Source organism: Pan paniscus, chromosome 18 (genome assembly GCF_029289425.2).
Source record: "Pan paniscus chromosome 18, NHGRI_mPanPan1-v2.0_pri, whole genome shotgun sequence".
Taxonomy (NCBI): Eukaryota; Metazoa; Chordata; class Mammalia; order Primates; family Hominidae; genus Pan; species Pan paniscus.
This window is the reverse complement of record NC_073267.2, coordinates 3,935,986-3,953,847: the sequence shown is the minus strand read 5'-3', so window position 1 is coordinate 3,953,847 and position 17,862 is coordinate 3,935,986.

The following is a 17,862-nucleotide window of genomic DNA, read 5'->3' as shown; positions in this document are numbered from 1 at the left end:
GTAGCCTACATCGAGCAGCTGATAGGGCTGGTAAACAAGAGACCTCCAGGAGCATGAACAGGCATGTGGGAACTTCACTGTCATTCTCCACTCTGCCACTACTCCATTCAGAGATAAAACTGGGGCCCAGGCACGGTGGCTCACCCCTGTAATCCCAGCACTTTGGGTGGCCGAGGCAGGTGGATCAGTTGAGGTCAGGAGTTCAAGACCAGCCCGGTCAACATGGTGAAACCCTCTCTCTGTTAAAAAATACAAAAAGTTACCTGGGCATGGTTGGGGGTTGTCGGGGAGGTGCACCTGTAATCCCAGCTACTCCGGAGGCTGAGGCAGGAGAATGGCTTGAACTCAGGAGGCAGAGGTGGCAGTGAGCTGAGATTGCGCCACTCTACTTCTGCCTGGGTGACAGAGTGAGACTGTCTCAAAAATAAAACAACAAAACAAAAAAACTAGGCTTCTAGCTTCTTCCTGGACAGTGTACCCCAACTTTTACAGCTTCCACCCAAGGGACCAGCTTCTAAGCTCCTAAATCATCTGTCTCTGGGAATTGATGAGACTGCATTCACAAGTCCCCCTAGACTACAGAGAAAAGTGATTTTAAAAGTGTTTGAGCAGTTCTAGCATCCGTTTCCCCTAACTCAGTACAAAGCGAGCAGACAAAAACACCCAGTTCCCAGTTTACCCCTAGGAAGGGGTTTGACTGCACACCTAATGTCCCAACTTTCCCAGCCGCTGTCCATGAGTCAGGCCTCTAGCCTATATCTGGACACTGACAGGGCAGGCAATAAGTAGTCCTCTGGGAGCCTGAATGGGCATGCAGTCGCTTCCCGCAATTCCTTTTGCAGGCTCACTCTAGAGATGGAGCAAAGCCTCTGAACAATCCATCTGTCCTGGACAGTAGATGGGAGCTGCAATTGACTAGGCCCCTGGGGGTAACAACACATTAGGCAATGGGTTGAAAGAGTATGTGGTCTGAATGAGAATGCAGGCATTTGCTTGGGATTATCTCCCCAGTTTAGTACAGGGCAAGTGGGAGATCAACACCAGTTCCCAGCTTCTCCTTGAGGATAGAAGGAACTGGAACACATATAACACCCCAACTTTTCTAGCTAAATTTCAGTAACTGGCTTCAATATCACCAGTCTTGGGGCACTGATGGCATTTGGTGCACCCCAATCTCTTGGGGCTACTAAGAACAAAGACAGCAGTTTGTACAAGCACAAAAGTTTGAGAGGCGCCTAGAATCTGGTTGGGTTGATTGGTGAGGTTCATCTCCTATGAAAAATCAGATATTAAGACTTGGAAAGAGAGTTGTCTTATCTAATGCATGAAAATCAACACAGTCAACAAAAAAATCAAGAAATAGAAAATATGTTCCAAACAAAAGATGAAGAAATCTCCAGAAACCAATTCCAATGAAATACAGATTAGTGATTTTACCTATTAGAGAATTAAAAATAGGCTGGGTGCAGTGGCTCATGCCTGTAATCCTAGCACTTTGGGAGACCGAGGCGGGTGGATCACCTGAGGTCAGATGTTCGAGACTAGCCTGGCCAACATGGTGAAACCTCATCTCTACTAAAAATACAGAAATCAGCCAGGCGTGGTGGCGGGCACCTGTAATCCCAGCTACTCGGAAGGCTGAGACAGGAGAATCGCTTGAACCTGGGAGGTGGAGGTTGCAGTGAACCGAGATCGTGTCATTGCACTCCAGCCTGGGCAACAGAGCAAAACGTCCTCTCAAAAAAAAAAGAGAATTAAAAATAATCATAAATATGCTCACTGATGTCAGGAGTATAATGTATGAACAAACCGAGACTTTCAACAAAGAGAAAATACAAAAACAGGGTTGGCATGGTGGCTCACACTGTCATCCCAGCACTTTGGGAGGCCAAGGTGGGAGGATTGCTTGAGGTTAGGAGTTCAAGACCAGCCTGGGTTACATAGTAAGACCCCATCTCTACAAAAAATTAAAAATTAGCCTGGCATGGTGGCATACGCCTGTGGTCCCAGCTCCTCTAGGGCCTGAGGTGGGAGGATCACTTCAGCCTGGGATGCCAAGGCTGCAGTGAGCTGTTATCACACCACTGCACTCCAGCCTGGGTGACTGAGTGACACCCTGTCTCAGAAAAAGGAGAAAATTTAAAAACATACCAAACAGAAGTTATAGATCTGAAGTACATAATAACTCATCTGAAAAATTCTCTAGAGGGTTTCACCCACAGACTAGGTCAAGCAGAAAAAACAGTCAGTGAATTTGAAGACCAGCCGTTGGAAATTATCCAACCAGAGGGGCAAAAATGAGAAAAAAAGAAAGAGTGAGGATAGATTAAGGGATTTAAGGGACACCATCGAGTAGACTAGTGTATGCATTAGTGGATTTTCAGAAGGCAGAGAGAGCAAAATGGACAGAAAGCATATTCAAACAAACAGTGGCTGAAACTCTTCCAAAACTGGGGAATGAAATAGAAATCAAGACCCAAGAAGTCCAAGGGACATGAAATAAGATGAATCCGGCCAGGTGCGGTGGCTCATGCCTGTAATCCCAGCACTTTGGGAGGCCGAGGCAGGTGGATCACTTGAGGTCAGGAGTTCGAGACCAGCCTGGCCAACATGGTGAAACCCCGTCTCTACTAAAAATATAAAAATTAGCCGGGCGCGGTGGCATGTGCCTGTAATGCCAGCTACTCAGGAGGCTGAGGCAGGAGAATGGCTTGAACCTGGGAGGCGGAGGTTGCAGTGAGCCTAGATCGTGCCATAGCACTCCAGCCTGGGCGACAGAGCGAGACTGTCTCAAAAAAAAAAAAAAAGATGAATCCAAAGAGATCCACACTGACATACATTACAATTAAATTGTCAAAAGTTAGAGACAGAATTTTGAAAGCAGCCAAGGGAAAAGCAACTTCTGTGTATAAGGGACCCCTAATAAAACTATTAACAGAGTTTCCAGCATAAACCTTGTGGGCCAGAAAGGAGTGGGACAATAGATACAAAGTGCTGAAAGAAAAAAACTTCCAGTCAAGAATGCTATATCCAACAAACCCATCCTTCAAAAATGAGAGGGAAATAAAGACTTTCTCAAACAAAAGCTGAGGGAGATTATCACCACTAGACCTGCCTTATAAGAAATGCTAAAGAGAGTTCTTAAGGTTAAAACAAAAGTATGGAAAACAGTAACATGAGCACACAAAGTATGAAACTCATTGGCAAAGGTAAATATATAGTCAAAACCAATAGTGTATTACTATAACAGTAGTGGGTAAATCAATTTTAGTTCTCTTATAAAAGACAAAAGTAGTAAAACAACTATATTATGTTAATTGGTACAATATAAATAGGTGTTAGTGGTGATATCAATAGCATATAAGCCAGGGGAAGAGAGAGAAAAGCAAAGTTCTGACATGCAAGGGAAGTTAAGTTGTTATCAGCTTAAAGTAGACTATTATAAGAGATTTTATGTAAACACTTGGTAACTACAAAGAAAATGCCTATAGAATTAAAGAAAAAGAGAAAATAATGAAAACATAGGCCAGGAGTTCGAGACTAGCCTGTCCAACATGGCAAAACCCCATCTCTACTAAAAATACAAAAATTAGCCAGGTGTGGTGCTGCACACTTGTAATCCCAGCTACTTGGAAGGCTGAGGCAGGAGAATTGCTTGAAGCAGAAGGCGAAGGTTGCAGTGAGCCGAGATCGTGCCATTGCCCTCCAGCCTGGGTGACAGAGCAAGACTCCATCTCAAAAAAAAAAAAAAAAAAAAAAAGTGAAATACAAAAGAAAACAGAGAGAGAAAGGGACAGAGGACTATAAGACTAACAGAAAATAGTTAACAAAATAGCAATAGTAAATCTTTCCTTATTTTTTATTTTATGTTTTGTTTGTTGTTGTTTTTGTTTTTTGTTTTTGAGACAGAGTCTTGCTCTGTCTCACCCAGCTGGAGTGCAGTGGTGCTATCTTGACTCACTGCAACCTCCACCTCTCGGGCTCAAGCAATTCTCCTGCCTCAGCCTCCCAAGTAGCTGGGATTATAATGTGTGCCACCATACCCAGCTAATTTTTGTACTTTTAGTAGAGACGGGGTTTTGCCATGTTGGCCAGGCTGGTCTCGAACTCCTGACCTCAGGTGATCCACCTGCCTCAGCCTCCCAAAGTGATGGGATTGCAGATGTAACACACTGCACTCAGCCAGCAATGATTTTTTGAATATCACACCAAAAGCTCAGGCAAAAAAAAAAAAAAAAAGCAAGACACAAGAAACAAGTAGGATTACATCAAGCTATAAAACTGCTGCAAAGCAAAGGAGGCAGTCAACAAAATGAAAAGGTAGACTATGGATTAAAGGAAAATACCTGCAAATAATATATCTGATAAAGTTATCAAATATATGAGGAACTCACACAACTCAAAAACAAATTAATCAAATAACCCAATTAAAAAATGGGCAATGAATTTGAATGGACATTTTTCTAAAGAAAACATAAAATAACCAACACATTGAATGAGGAAAAGCAGGATGGATTCCCTTTGAAAACTGGCACAAGTCAATAATGCCCTCTCTCACCACTTTTATTCAATGTAGTATTGGAAGTCCTGGCCAGAATAATGAGGCAAGAGAAAGAAAGAAAAGGCATCCAAATAGGAAGAAAAGAAGTCAGACTATCCCTGTTTGCAGATGACATGTTTCTATCTAGAAAACCCCATTGTCTCAGCCCAAAAGTTCCTTCGGCTGATAAACAACTTCAGCAAAGTTTCAGGATACAAAGTCAATGTACAAAAATTACCTGCATTCCTATGCACATACAACAGCCAAGCCGAGAGTCAAATCAGGAAGGCAATCCCATTCACAATTGCCACAAAAAGAATAAAATACCAAGCCAGGCATGGAGGCTCACACCTGTAATCGCAGCAAGATTCCATCTCAAAAAAATAAATAAATAAATAAAATACCTAGGAATACAGCTAACTAGGGAGGTGAAAGATCCCTACAATGAGAATTACAGCACACAGCTGAAATAAATCAGAGATGACACAAATGGAAAAACATCCCATGCTCATGGATTGGAAAAATAAATATCATTAAAATGGACATATTGCCCAAAGCAATTTGTAGATTCAATGCTATTCCTATCAAACTACCAATGACATTCTTCATAGAATTATAAAAAACTATTTTAAAATTCACATGGAACCAGCTGGCTGTGGTGACTCACACCTGTAATCCCAGCACTTTGGGAGGCCAGGATGGGCAGATTACGAGATCAGGAGATTGAGACCATCCTGGCTAACACGGTGAAACCCCATCTCTACTAAAAATACAAAAAAAAAAAAAAAAAATTAGCTGGGCGTGGTGGCCCGTGCCTGTAGTCCCAGCTACACATGAGGCTGAGGCAGAAGAATGGCGTGAACCCGAGAGGCGGAGCTTGCAGTGAGCCAAGATTGCGCCACTGCACTCCAGCCTGGGCAACAGAGCAAGACTCTGCCTCAAAAAAAAAAAAAATTCACACGGAACCAAAAACAGCCTGAATAGCCAAGGCAATCCTAAGCAAAAAGAACAAAGTTGGAGGCATCACATTACCTGACTTCAAACTGTACTACAGGGCTGCAGTAACCAAAACAGCATGCTACTGGTACAAAAACAGGCACATAGGCCCATGGAACAGAATAGAGAGCCCAGAAATAAGGCCACACTCCTAAGATCATCTGATCTTCAATAAAGCTGACAAAAACAAGCAATGGTGTGTGGGTGGGGGGAATCCCTATTCAATAAATGGTGCTGGGATAATTGGCTAGCCATATGCAGAAGATTGAAACTGGACCCCTTCTTTACACCATATACAAAAATCAACTCAAGATGGATTAAAGACTTAAATGTAAAATCCAAAGCTATAAAAACCCTAGAAGACAACCGAGGCAATACCGTCTTGGACATAGGATCGAAAATATTTCATGACAAAGACTCCAAAAGCAATTGCAACAAAAGCAAAAATTGAGACATGGGACCTAATTGAACTAAAGAGCTTCCTCTGCACAGCAAAAGAAACTATCAACAGAGTAAACAGACAACCTCCAGAATGGAAGAAAATATTTGCAAATACGCGTCTGACAAAGGTCTAATATCCAGCATCTATAAGGAATGTAAACAAATTTGCAAGAGAAAAACAACCCCATTAAAAAGTAGGCAAAGGACATGAACAGACAATTTTCAAAAGAAGACATACATGCAACCAACAATCATAAGAAAAAAAGCTCAATATCACTAATCATTAAAGAAATGCAAATCAAAACCATAATGAGATACCATCTCACACCAGTGATAATGGCTGTTATTAAAAAGTCAAAAAATATGCTGGCAAGATTGCAGAGAAAAGGGAACACTTATACACTGTTAGTGGGAGTATAAATTTAGCCCAACCATTGTGGAGAGCAGTATGGCGATTCCTCAAAGTGCTAAATATAGAACTACAGTTTGACCCCACAATCCCATTACTGGGTATGCACCCAGAGAAATATAAATCATTCTCTTGTAAAGACACATGCACATGAATGTTCACAGCAGCACCATTCACAATAACAATGACATGGAATCAAAGGCCCATCAGTGACAGACTGGATAAAGAAAACGTACATATACACCATGAAATACTGTGCAGCCATAAAAAAGAATGAGATCATGTCTTTTGCAGGAATATCGATGGAGTTGGAGGCCAGAAACTACTGGCAGGAACAGAAAATACTGCACGGAACTAACTTTCTTTCTTTCTTTCTTTCTTTCTTTCTTTCTTTCTTTCTTTCTTTCTTTCTTTCTCTCTCTCTCTCTCTTTCTTTCTTTCATCTCTCTCTCTTTCTGTCTTTCTTTCTTTCTTTTGATGGAGTCTCACTCTGTCAACCCCTGCTGCAGTGCAGTGGTAGGACCTCAGTTCACTGCAACCTCTGCCTCCCCGGTTCAAGCGATTCTCCTGCCTCAGCCTCCCGAGTAGCTGGGACTACAGGTGCATGCCAGCATGCCCGGCTAATTTTTGTATTTTTAGTAGAGACGGGGTTTTGTCATATTGTCCAGGCTGGTCTCGAACTCCTGACCTCATGATCTGCCCACCTTGGCCTCCCAAAGTGCTGGGATTACAGGCATGAGCCACCACACCCAGACTGCATGGAACTTTCAATACTGTTCCACTGACCAGCCATACTCCCATCTCTCTTCCTCTCCTTGGGCCTCCCTTTTCCCTGAGACACAAAAATATTGACATTAGACCACTTAATAACTCTACGATGACCTCTAAGTGTTCAAGTGAAAGGAAGAGTCACACATCTCTCACTTTATTTATTTATTTTTGGAGATGGAGTCTCACTCTGTCGCCCAGGCTGGAGTGCAGTGTCGTGATCTTGGCTCACTACATCCTCTGCCTCCCAGGTTCAAGCGATTCTCCTGCCTCAGCCTCCTGAGTAGCTAGGACTACAGGTGTGCGCCACCACTCCTGGCTAATTTTTGTATTATTAGTAGAGATGGGGTTTCACCATGTTGGCCAGGTTGGTCTCCAACTCTTGACCTTGTGATCCACCCACCCCAGCCTCCCAAAGTGCTGAGATTACAGGCATGAACCACCCCTTGGCCCATCTCTCACTTTAAATCAAAAGGTAGAAATGATTAAGCTTAGTGAGAAAGGCATGTCAAAACCTGAGACAGGCCAAAAGCTAGGTTTCTTGTGCCAAATGTTTAACCAAATTGTGAATTCAAAGGAAAAGTTCTTGAAGGAAATTTAAAGTGCTACTCCAGTGAACACATGAATGATAAAAAAGTGAAACAGTCTTTTTGCTGCTATGGGGAAAGTTTGAGTGGTGTGGATAGAAGATCAAACCAGCCACAACATTCCCTTAAACTAAAGCCTAATCCAGAGCAAGGCCCAAACTCTCTTCAGTTCTGTGAAGGCTGAGAGAGGTGAAGAAGGTGCAGAAGAAACGTTGGGAAGTAACAAAGGTTGGTTCATGAGGTTTAAGGAGAAAAGCCATCTCCATAATATAAAAGTGCGAGGTGAAGCTTCAAGTGCTGATGGAGAAACTGCAGCATGTTATCCAGAAGATCTAGCTAAGATCATTGATGAAAGTGGCTACAATAAGAACAGATTTTCAATGTAGACAAAACAGCCTGCTATTGGGGAAGGATGCCATCTAAGACTTTCATAGCTAGAGAGGAGAAGTCAATGCCTGGCTTCAAAGCTTTAAAGGGCAGGCTGACTCTTTTGTTGGGGTGAATGCCGTTGGTGAAGCCAGTTCTCATTTACCATTCTGAAAAATCCTGAGGCCCTTAAGAATTATGTTTATTCTGCCTGTGCTCTATCAGTTGAACAACAAAGACTGGATGACAACCTATGTGTTTACAGCATGGTTTGCTGAATATTTTAAGCCCATTGTTGAGAACTACTGCTCAGAAAAAAAAATATTCCTTTCCAAATATTACAGTTTATTACAATGCACCTGGACAACCAAGAGCTCTGATGGAGATATACAAGGAAGTTAATGTTTTCTTGCCTGCTAACACAACATTTATTCTGCAGCCCATGGATCAAAGAGTAATTTCATCCTTCTCTTTATTTTTTCTTATTTTTTTTTGAGATGGGCTCTCACTCCCCCAGACTAGACTGCAGTGGTACAATCATAATTCATTGCAGCCTAGCTCCTGGGCTCAAGTAATCCTCCTGCCTTGGCCTCCCAAGCAGCTGAGACTACAGCATGTGCCACCACACCTGTCCAATTTTTTAAATTTTTCTGTAGGCTGGGTGTCGTGGCTCACGCCTGTAATACCAACACTTTGGGAGGCCAAGGCAGGCAGATCACAAGGTCAGGAGATCAAGACCATCCTGGCTAACATGGTGAAACCCTGTCTTTACTAAAAATACAAAAAATTTGCCGGGCGTGGTGGCATGTGCCTGTAGTCCCAGCTACTCAGGAGGCCGAGGCAGGAGAATTGCTTGAGCCTGGGAGGTGGAGGTTGCCGTGAGCCAAGGTTGCGCCACTGAACTCCAGCCTGGTGACACAGCAAGACTCTGTCTCAAAAAAAAATGTTTTTCTCTGTAGCGATGGGGACTTGATATGTTGCCCAGGCTGGTCTTGAACTCCTGGGCTCAAGTGATCCTCCCAACTCAGCCTCCCAAAGTGCTGGGATTACAGGCATGAGACACTGCTCCCAACCATAAGTGTTTTGTTTTGTTTTGTTTTTGCTTTTGTTTTTGTTTTTTTGAGACAGTCTCACTGTGTTGCCCAGGCTGGAGTGCAGTGGCGTGATCTCAGCTCACTGCAACCTCCAACTCCTGGATTCAAGCGATTCTCCTGCCTCAGCCTCCTGAGTAGCTGGGAGTACAGGAGCACGCCACCACACCCAGCTATTTTTTCTATTTTTGTGGAGATGGGTTTTGCCATGTTGGCCAGGCTTGTCTGGAACTCCTGACCTCAAGTGATCTGGGTGCCTCAGCCTCCCAAATTGCTGGGATTACAGGTATGAGCCATGGCACCCAACCATTTTGTTTTTTGAGACAGGGTCTTGCTCTGTCACTCTGGCTGAAGTACAAATGGCACAATCACAACTCACTGCAGCCTCAACTTCCTAGGCTCAAGTGATCCTCCCACCTCAGGCTCCCAAGTAGCTGGGACTACAGGCATGCACCACCATGCCCAGCTAATTTTTTAATTTTTTTGTAGAGATGGGGTCTTCCCTGTGTTAACTCCTGGGCTCAGAGAGCAGTCCTCCCACCTTGGTCTCCCAAATTGCTGGGATTACAGACATGAGCCACTTGCACAGCCCAAAAGTGTTTTTTTGAGATGGAATCTACTCTTGGTAAAGATGCTGTGAATGTTGTTGAAATGACAATAGGATTTAGAATATTACATAAACTTAGTTAATGAAGGAGCAGCAGGATTTGAGAAGATTTTGAAAGTTCTACTGTGGACAAAATGCTATCACCCTGTATCACATGCTATGGAGAAATCTTTTGTGAAAGGAAGAGTCAACTGATTTTGAAAAACTTCATTGTTATCTTATTTTAAGAAATTGTCCCTGCCACCCCAACCCTCTGCAGCCACCACCCTTATCAGCATTATGTTTATCTGATGTAATGCTTTTCCACACTTAATAGACTACAGTATAGTGTAAACATAGGTTTTATATTCACCAGGAAATCAAAACATTTGTGTGGCTCATTTTATTGGGACATTCACTTTATTGTAGGGGTCTGGAATCAAAACTGCAATATCTGTGAGGATACTGTATATAACTAAGGTACGTTACTCACAGTAGCCAAGACTTGAAAACAACCTAAGTGTCCACTGGTGGATAAATGGATACACACACACACACACACACACACACACACACAGAGTGGAACATTATTCAGCCTTAAAAAGGAGATCTATGTGCCAGGTGCAGTGGCTTACCCCTGTAATCCCAGCACTTTGGGAGGCCAAGGTGGGTGGATTGCTTGAGCCCAGGAGTTTGAGACCAGCCTGGGTAACATAGTGAGACCCCGTGTCTACAGAAAAAAATGTTTTACAAAATAAGCCACGTGTGATGGCACACGCCTGTAGTCCTAGCTACTTGGGAGGCTGAGGCGGGAGGATGACTTGATTCTGGGAGGTCAAGTGACTGCAGTGAGCTATGATTGCGCCACTACACTCCAGCCTGGGTGACAGAGCAAGACTCTGTCTCAAAAAAAAAAAAAAAAGATTCTACCATTTTCAACAACATGAATGAACCTGTTGGACATTGTGCTAAGTGAAGTAAGCTAGACATAGAAAGAAAAAATACTACATGATCCCACTTATATACAAAATCTAAAAAAGTCAAATACATAAAAGCAGAGTAGGGTGGGTACAGTAGCTCATGCCTGTAACCCCAGCACTTTGGGAGGTTGAAGCAGGCAGATCACCTGAGGTCAGGAGTTCGAGACCAGCCTGGGCAACATGGTGAAACCCCATCTCTACTAAAAATACAAAAATTAGCCGGGCATGGTGGCGCATGCCTGTAATCCCAGCTACTTGGGAGGCTGAGGCAGGAGATTTGCTTGAACCTGGGAGGTGGAGGTTGCAGTGAACTGAGATCGCACCACTGCACTCCAGCCTGGGCAACAGAGCGAGACTGCATCCTCACCAAAAAAAACAACAAAAAACAGAGTAGAATGGTGGTGGGGGCGGGGGCGGGGGAGGAAATGGGGAAATGTAGGTGAGAGGGTATAAAGTTGCAGTTATATAGGATGACTAAGTCTAGAAAGCTGATGTACAATATGATGATTATACTTAATGATATAGTACTGGAAATTTGACAAGAGTACATTTCAGGTATTCTTACTAGAGGAAAAAAATTTAAGGTAACTATGTGAGGAGATGTATATGTTAATTTGTTTGACTATATTAATCATTTCACTATGTATATGTATATCAGAATATCATGTTGTACATCTTAAGTGTTGTACACGCTGTGGCCAGGAAGATGGAGTAGACTATTCAGGTTGGATTCTCATGTGCTGTCCTGGAGTTGGTATCAGTTCTACCAAAATCACAGGGATTAAGTGTGAAGGAAGGATCACTTGAGTCCAGGAATTCAGGGCTACAGTGAACCATGATTGTACCACTGTACTCCAGCCTGGGCAACAGAGTGAGACCCTACCTCAAAAAAAGAGAAGAAGGAGAAGAGAGGATGGGTGCTTGGGTTAAAAATAATAGTTAAATCAGAGTAGAGAATCAGAGAGGTAATTAGAATAGTTATAAAAGTGGCTAACACCATTCAAGTGCGGGTCCTATGCCAGCCCTCCTATGCTAAGCACTTTTCCTGGATTATTTCACCATTATCATCACATTTCACACAGCAGAAAATATAGGACCAGGTTGTAGGGTATGTTGGGCAGGCAGTAGGAGACAGGATGGAAGGTGCACTGGAGGTGTGTTGTTACATCTCTCAACTTCCTATGAGCTGTACAAACTCCAGAAACATTATTGAATCTCAGTCTCCTCAAATGCCAGGAAGATAATCATAGGGTCTATCTCGAATATGCTAGTCAAAGCAGATGTGCTGTCAGTTGTATCTCTGTGAGGAATCGCTGTCGTCATCAAGTGATCGCCCTGGCAAGAGAATGTTTGGGGGTGGTATAAAGACCTTCCTATCTTTGGCTGGGCGTGGTGGCTCACGCCTGTAATCCCAGCACCTTGGGAGGCCAAGGCGGGTAGATCACCCGTTTGAGACCAGCCTAACCAACATGGAGAAACCCTGTCTCTACTAAAAATACAAAATTGGCCGGTTGTGTGTAATCCCAGCTACTCGGGAGGCTGAGGCAGGAGAATTGCTTGAACCCAGGAGTCGGCAGTTGCGGTGAGCTGAGATCGCGCCATTGCGCTCCAGCCTGGGCAACAATAACGAAACTCCATCTCAAAAACAAAACAAAAAACATAACAAAAAAACAAAATGAAACAAAACAAAAACCTTTCTATCTTTATAAATTAGATCCTTCCTCAGTCACTTGTTATTGTGCCATTTCTGTTTTGACATTTCTTTTAGGAGCTGTGTGGTTGCAGTTTTCCCTTTGTATAATTATTTGATTCAGATGTGTTCCTTGCTGGAGACTAGGCTTTTTGCTTTTTTCTTTTTTTTTTTTCCCCTGAGATAGAGTCTCCCTCTGTCACCCAGGCTGGAGTGCCGTGGTGTGATCTTAGCTCACTGCAACTTCCGCCTCCTGGGTTCAAGCAATTCTCCTGCCTCAGCCTCCCTGAGTAGCTGGGACTATAAGCGCACGCCACCACGCCCAGCTAAATTTTTTTTTTTTTTTTTTTTTTTTGTATTTTTGTTAGAGACGAGGTTTCACCATGTAGGCCAGGCTGGTCTCGAACTCTTGACCTCAGATGATCCTCCCACCTGAGCCTCCCAAAGTACTGGGATTACAGGCGTGAACCACCGCGCCCGGCCTGGAGACTGGGCTTTCTAAGAGACCATGAGCATCGTCCGGGTTCACCATATTGCCTCCAGCCCCTATTGGTGCCTGGCGTGTTGTGGACAGTCAATAAATATTTGTCATTTGCGTGAACAAGCTTAATGAATGAACCCCAGGACACCCTTCGAGGTTCAACAGTCTCAGGCAAGCAACAGCGCAGCAGCACGTGGAGCCCACAAAAACCACAATTCCCAGGGGGCTCCGTGGCTGCCCGGCCTCCTCTTCACCCTGACAGCTGTGCCAGGCAATGGAAGGTGAGGAGTCCTCGGGCTGGGCGCCAAGCAGCCCACTCAGAGGGGACTCTTTCAGGTATTTCCTGTCGAGGCCCCGCCCCTCACCCTAGGAGCGTTCTATCCTCCGGTGGCGATTTCCGGAAAAGCCTACCTGGACCATCCCGCCACAGGGCTCGCTCAGCTGCAGGGTCCTTACCTGTCTATTCCTGCCCGTTGTCCCTGGGTGACCCCGGGAATGGGGGCATGTGACTCCCCGGGGGACCGCGTTCCCTCCCTCCCAGCACGTCCCAGGCCCAGAGGAGGAGGCGGGTTCACCCTGGCGGGGGCTTGCCCTCAAACCTATCGGGCACTGACCCTTGGAGGAGGGCTCCCGGGTGCAGTGTTGAGGCGGGAAGGCAGGGATCTGCATTGAGAGGACAACTGCAGCCAAGTAGAGCCATGTTTTGCTTTGAGAAGGTTTAAGAGGAATTCATCTAGCCAGTGAGGTCAGGGAGTCACTGTCTCACTGCTGTTTTCTTTTTTTTGAGACGGTATTTCACTCTTGTGACTTCCAGTCTCTGGTTGCAAATGTAAGGAGCTTGAAAGTTGTCACTCCATTCTAATGACAAATAAAAAGCTGAACAACCCGAAAAACCCAACAATTCTTCTGTAAGAGAAGTGAGGTCACAGGGCAAACAGCCACCCCAAAATTTGTAGAGACAGCCTGGTGGATACAGAGAATCACAATCTATTGGAGCAGCTGAGGTCCTCTGGCAGACCATGCATGGGTACGGGGGCTGAGAGGAAACTTACATCTGAGTACAGGACCTTGGGTTCTTCTAGCCATTGGACCCTTCCTGGTCCTCTTGGCCTGGAGTTGAGCCTTATACCAAAGGAAAGCTATGCTCGGGGATGGTCTGTTGCCCAGGCTGGAGTGCAATGGTGCGATCTCAGCTCACTGCAACCTCTACCTTCCTTCAACCTCGCCTCCCGGGTTCAAGAGATTCTCATGCCTCAGCCTCGTGAGTAGCTGGGACTACAGGCGCACACCACCACACGCGGCTAATTTTTTTTTTTTTTTTTTTGGTAGAGACAGGATTTCACCATGTTGGCCAGGCTGGTTTTGAACTCCTGGCCTCAAATGATCTGCCTGCCTCGGCCTCCCAAAGTCCTGGGATTACAGGTGTGAGTCACTGCGCCTGACCCCAACCCTTATAATTAAGTAGAAATCTATGGTCCTTCTCTTTTAGGAGAGATGCTCTTTGACTAACTTGATTCAAGATGGATATGTGCGGTGGGTTGAGTCATGGCACCCCAAATGTGTCCACATCCTAATACTTGGAACCCATGAAGTTTACCTTATATGGCAAAAGGGGCTTTGCAGATGTTATTAAGTTAAGGATCTTGAGATAGGGAGATTATTCTGGATTATGCCGGTGGGCCCAACATCATAACAGTCCTTATACAAGGCAAGTAGGAAGGTCATAGTCAGAGGAGAATGCGGTGGAATGAGATTGGAGTGATGCACTTTGAGGGTGGAGGCCAAAGGATGTGGGTGGCTGTTAGAAGCTGAAAAAGTCAAGGCAAGAGATTCACCCCTCAGAGCCTTCAGAGGAACCAGCCTTGCCGACAGCTTGATTTTGGCTGAGTGAAATCAATTTCAGATTTCTGACCTCTAGAACGATAAGGTTGTGGGTTTTTTTTTTGTTTGTTTGTTTTTTGAGACGGAGTCTTGCTCTGTAGCCCAGGCTCTGGAGTGCAGTGGTGCAAACTCGGCTCACTGCAAGCTCCGCCTCCTGGGTTCACACCACTCTCCTGCCTCAGCCTCCTGAGTAGCTGGGACTACAGGTGCCCGCCACCATGCCCGGCTAATTTTTTTTGTATTTTTAGTAGAGATGGGGTTTCACTGTGTTAGCCAGGATGGTCTCAATCTCCTGACCTCGTGATCCACCCACCTCGGCCTCCCAAAGTGCTGGGATTACAGGCGTGAGCCACCATGCCCGGCGGTTTTTTTGCTTTTTGTGTTTTTTTGTTTGTTTTTGTTTTTTGAGTCCAAGTTTCACTCTTGCTGCCCAGGCTGGAGTGCAGGGGCACAATCTCGGCCCACTGCAGTCTCTGCCTCCCTCGTTCAAGTGATTCTTCTGCCTCAGCCTCCCGAGTAGCTGGGATTATAGGCGTGCACCACCACATCCGGTTAATTTTTGTATTTTTAGTAGAGACAGGCTTTCACCATATTGGCCAGGCTGATCTTGAACTTCTGACCTCAGGTGAACTTCTCACAACCTTGGCCTCCCAAAGTGCTGGGATTACAGGTGTGAGCCACCACGCCCAGCCCCAGTTTGTGTTGTTTTAAACCATTAAGCTTGTGGGTCATCTGTTACCACACCACAAAGTACCTAATACAGATGTGACTATGACTTGGAGGTTATTAAGGGACAACAGTGAAATCAGCCTGGTTTCAGTAGGGTGAGGTGGAAACACAGTAAGGAAGAAAGAGGCCTTGACCAGGGAGAGGAATCAGGATGGAGCCAGGTATGGGGCAGCTCAGATACAGAAGCTAAATTCTTCATGATCTAACATAACAGATGGGAATGGGATCAGGGCCTAAAGTACCTAAAGGACCACAAAAGCTGTAAGGAAGGCCACTGGGCCTTCAATAAGCCTCTGCCCAAAAGACAGAAGCTCACCTGTGCATTCAACAGATTGTCACCAGGATCTCTGAACTCAGGCAAACATGGGCCCTGTGGGTACAGTGGGGATTCTCAACTGTTCACATACTGAACATCTGTTTCTCTTGGCTGGTCATTGACAAAGTCCAGAAGCTAAAGTTATGGAAAAACAATGTTCTTGTTTTGAAAGAGCTGTTATAGTGCATGGTAGTTTCCCAACCTTGGTGATACTGATTTTTTGAGCCAGGCCATTGCTGTGGGGGCTGGCTGTCCCGGCACTGCAGGCGGTTCAGTAGAACCCACTAGAGGCCAGCAACAACCCTCCCTTCCCCAGTCCTAACAACCAAAAGTGTCTTTGGACATTGTCCGACAACCCCTGGGGGGCTCCCAGTTTGAGCACCCCTGGTGTATGGGGTCTAGCAGAGAGGCTGGACCCCAATTTTAACAGAAGTCTGCCTAGGGCTCCTCAGGGAAGGCTTTGAGAGAAGGAAACTCTTGTGAGAGGGAGGAGGCAGGAGGGAGTGGGGAGCATCAGGAAATAAAGGCAAAGGAAACAATTGTGTGCAAAGGCCCCAAAGAGGACTCATAGGTGTGCACATGTCCCTCGGCAGTTAGAAGGGACAAGAGATTCCTTGGGGGGTACAGAAGAGCTCAGCCCACAGCCCTGAGGTGACTGGTAGTTACTTGATGATACTGATGTTTTGTGAAGAATGCTACCTTGCTGAGTGTACACCTGTAATCCCAGCACTTTGGGAGTCTAAAGTGAGAGGATGGCTTGAGCCCAGGAGTTCGAGGCTAGACTGGGCAACACAGTGAGACTCTGTCTCTACAAAAAAATGGAAAAATTAGCCAGGCATGGTGGTGCATTCCTGTAGTCCCAACTGCTCGGGAGGCTGAGGAGGGAGGATTGCCTGAGCCCAGAAGATCGAAGCTATAGTGAGGCATGATCACGCCACTGCACTCTGGCCTGGGCAACAGAGTGAGACCCTGTCTCAAAAAAAAAAAATGCTACTTGCTTCTTATTTTCTGCATCAGGAATGCACTAATCTGCCAAAAGTTTTCTCTAAACTGAGCAATGAGCTAGGAATTGTATACTGATTTGCATTTTAATTTCCGCTTTGAGAAAACGAGGAGGTGGCATTAGATGATCGCTCAGGCTTATTTCCAGGACTCATTTTATATAAATATATTTTGTCACTTAAAAATATGCTGTTGAGGTACAATTTACATATCATAAAATTAGCCCATTTCAATTATTTTTAGTAAATTTACTGAGTTGTGCAACCATCACTGTAATCCAGTCTTAGAATATTTTCATTACCCCAATCCTTTTGCTATTTTTTTTTTTTCCTGAGACAGAGTCTCACTCTGTCATCCAGGCTAGAGTGCAGTGGTGCAATCATAGCTCACTGCAGCCTCTAACTCCTGGGCTCAAACAATACTTTTGCCTCAGCCTCCAAGAGTAGCGGGATTATAGGCATGCACCATCATGCCTGGCTAATTTTTGTATTTTTTGTAGAGACAGGATTTAGCTACATTGCCCAGGCTGGTCTCAAACTCCTGGGCTCGATCACCCTGCCTCAGCCTCTCAAAGTGCTAGGATTACATGTGTGAGCCACTGTACCCCCATTGCATTTTGTTATTCTTAAAGCTAATGGGCTAAGTGAGAAAGGAGAGTGGGAAGAATTCCCTTTTATATCTCCTTAGTACTCTTTGTCCACTACTTGTTTCTCACTGTAGCTTTTCCTTATGTGTTAGGCTGGGGTTGCAGCAACTGTATAGATTTTTTTTTTTTTCTCAATCAAAGGTGCTTTGAGAACAGGCACGGTGGTTCACACTTGCAATCCCAGCACTTTGGGATGCCAAGGCAGGAGCATTGCTTGAGCCCAGGAGTTCAAGACCAGCCTGGGCAACATAGCAAGACCCTGTCTCAAAAAATAAAAAGGAAAAAAAAAGGTGCTTTGATACAAAAAAGATCCCTCAAATGTAATTTTCTTTTCTTTTTGTAAAAGCACCATC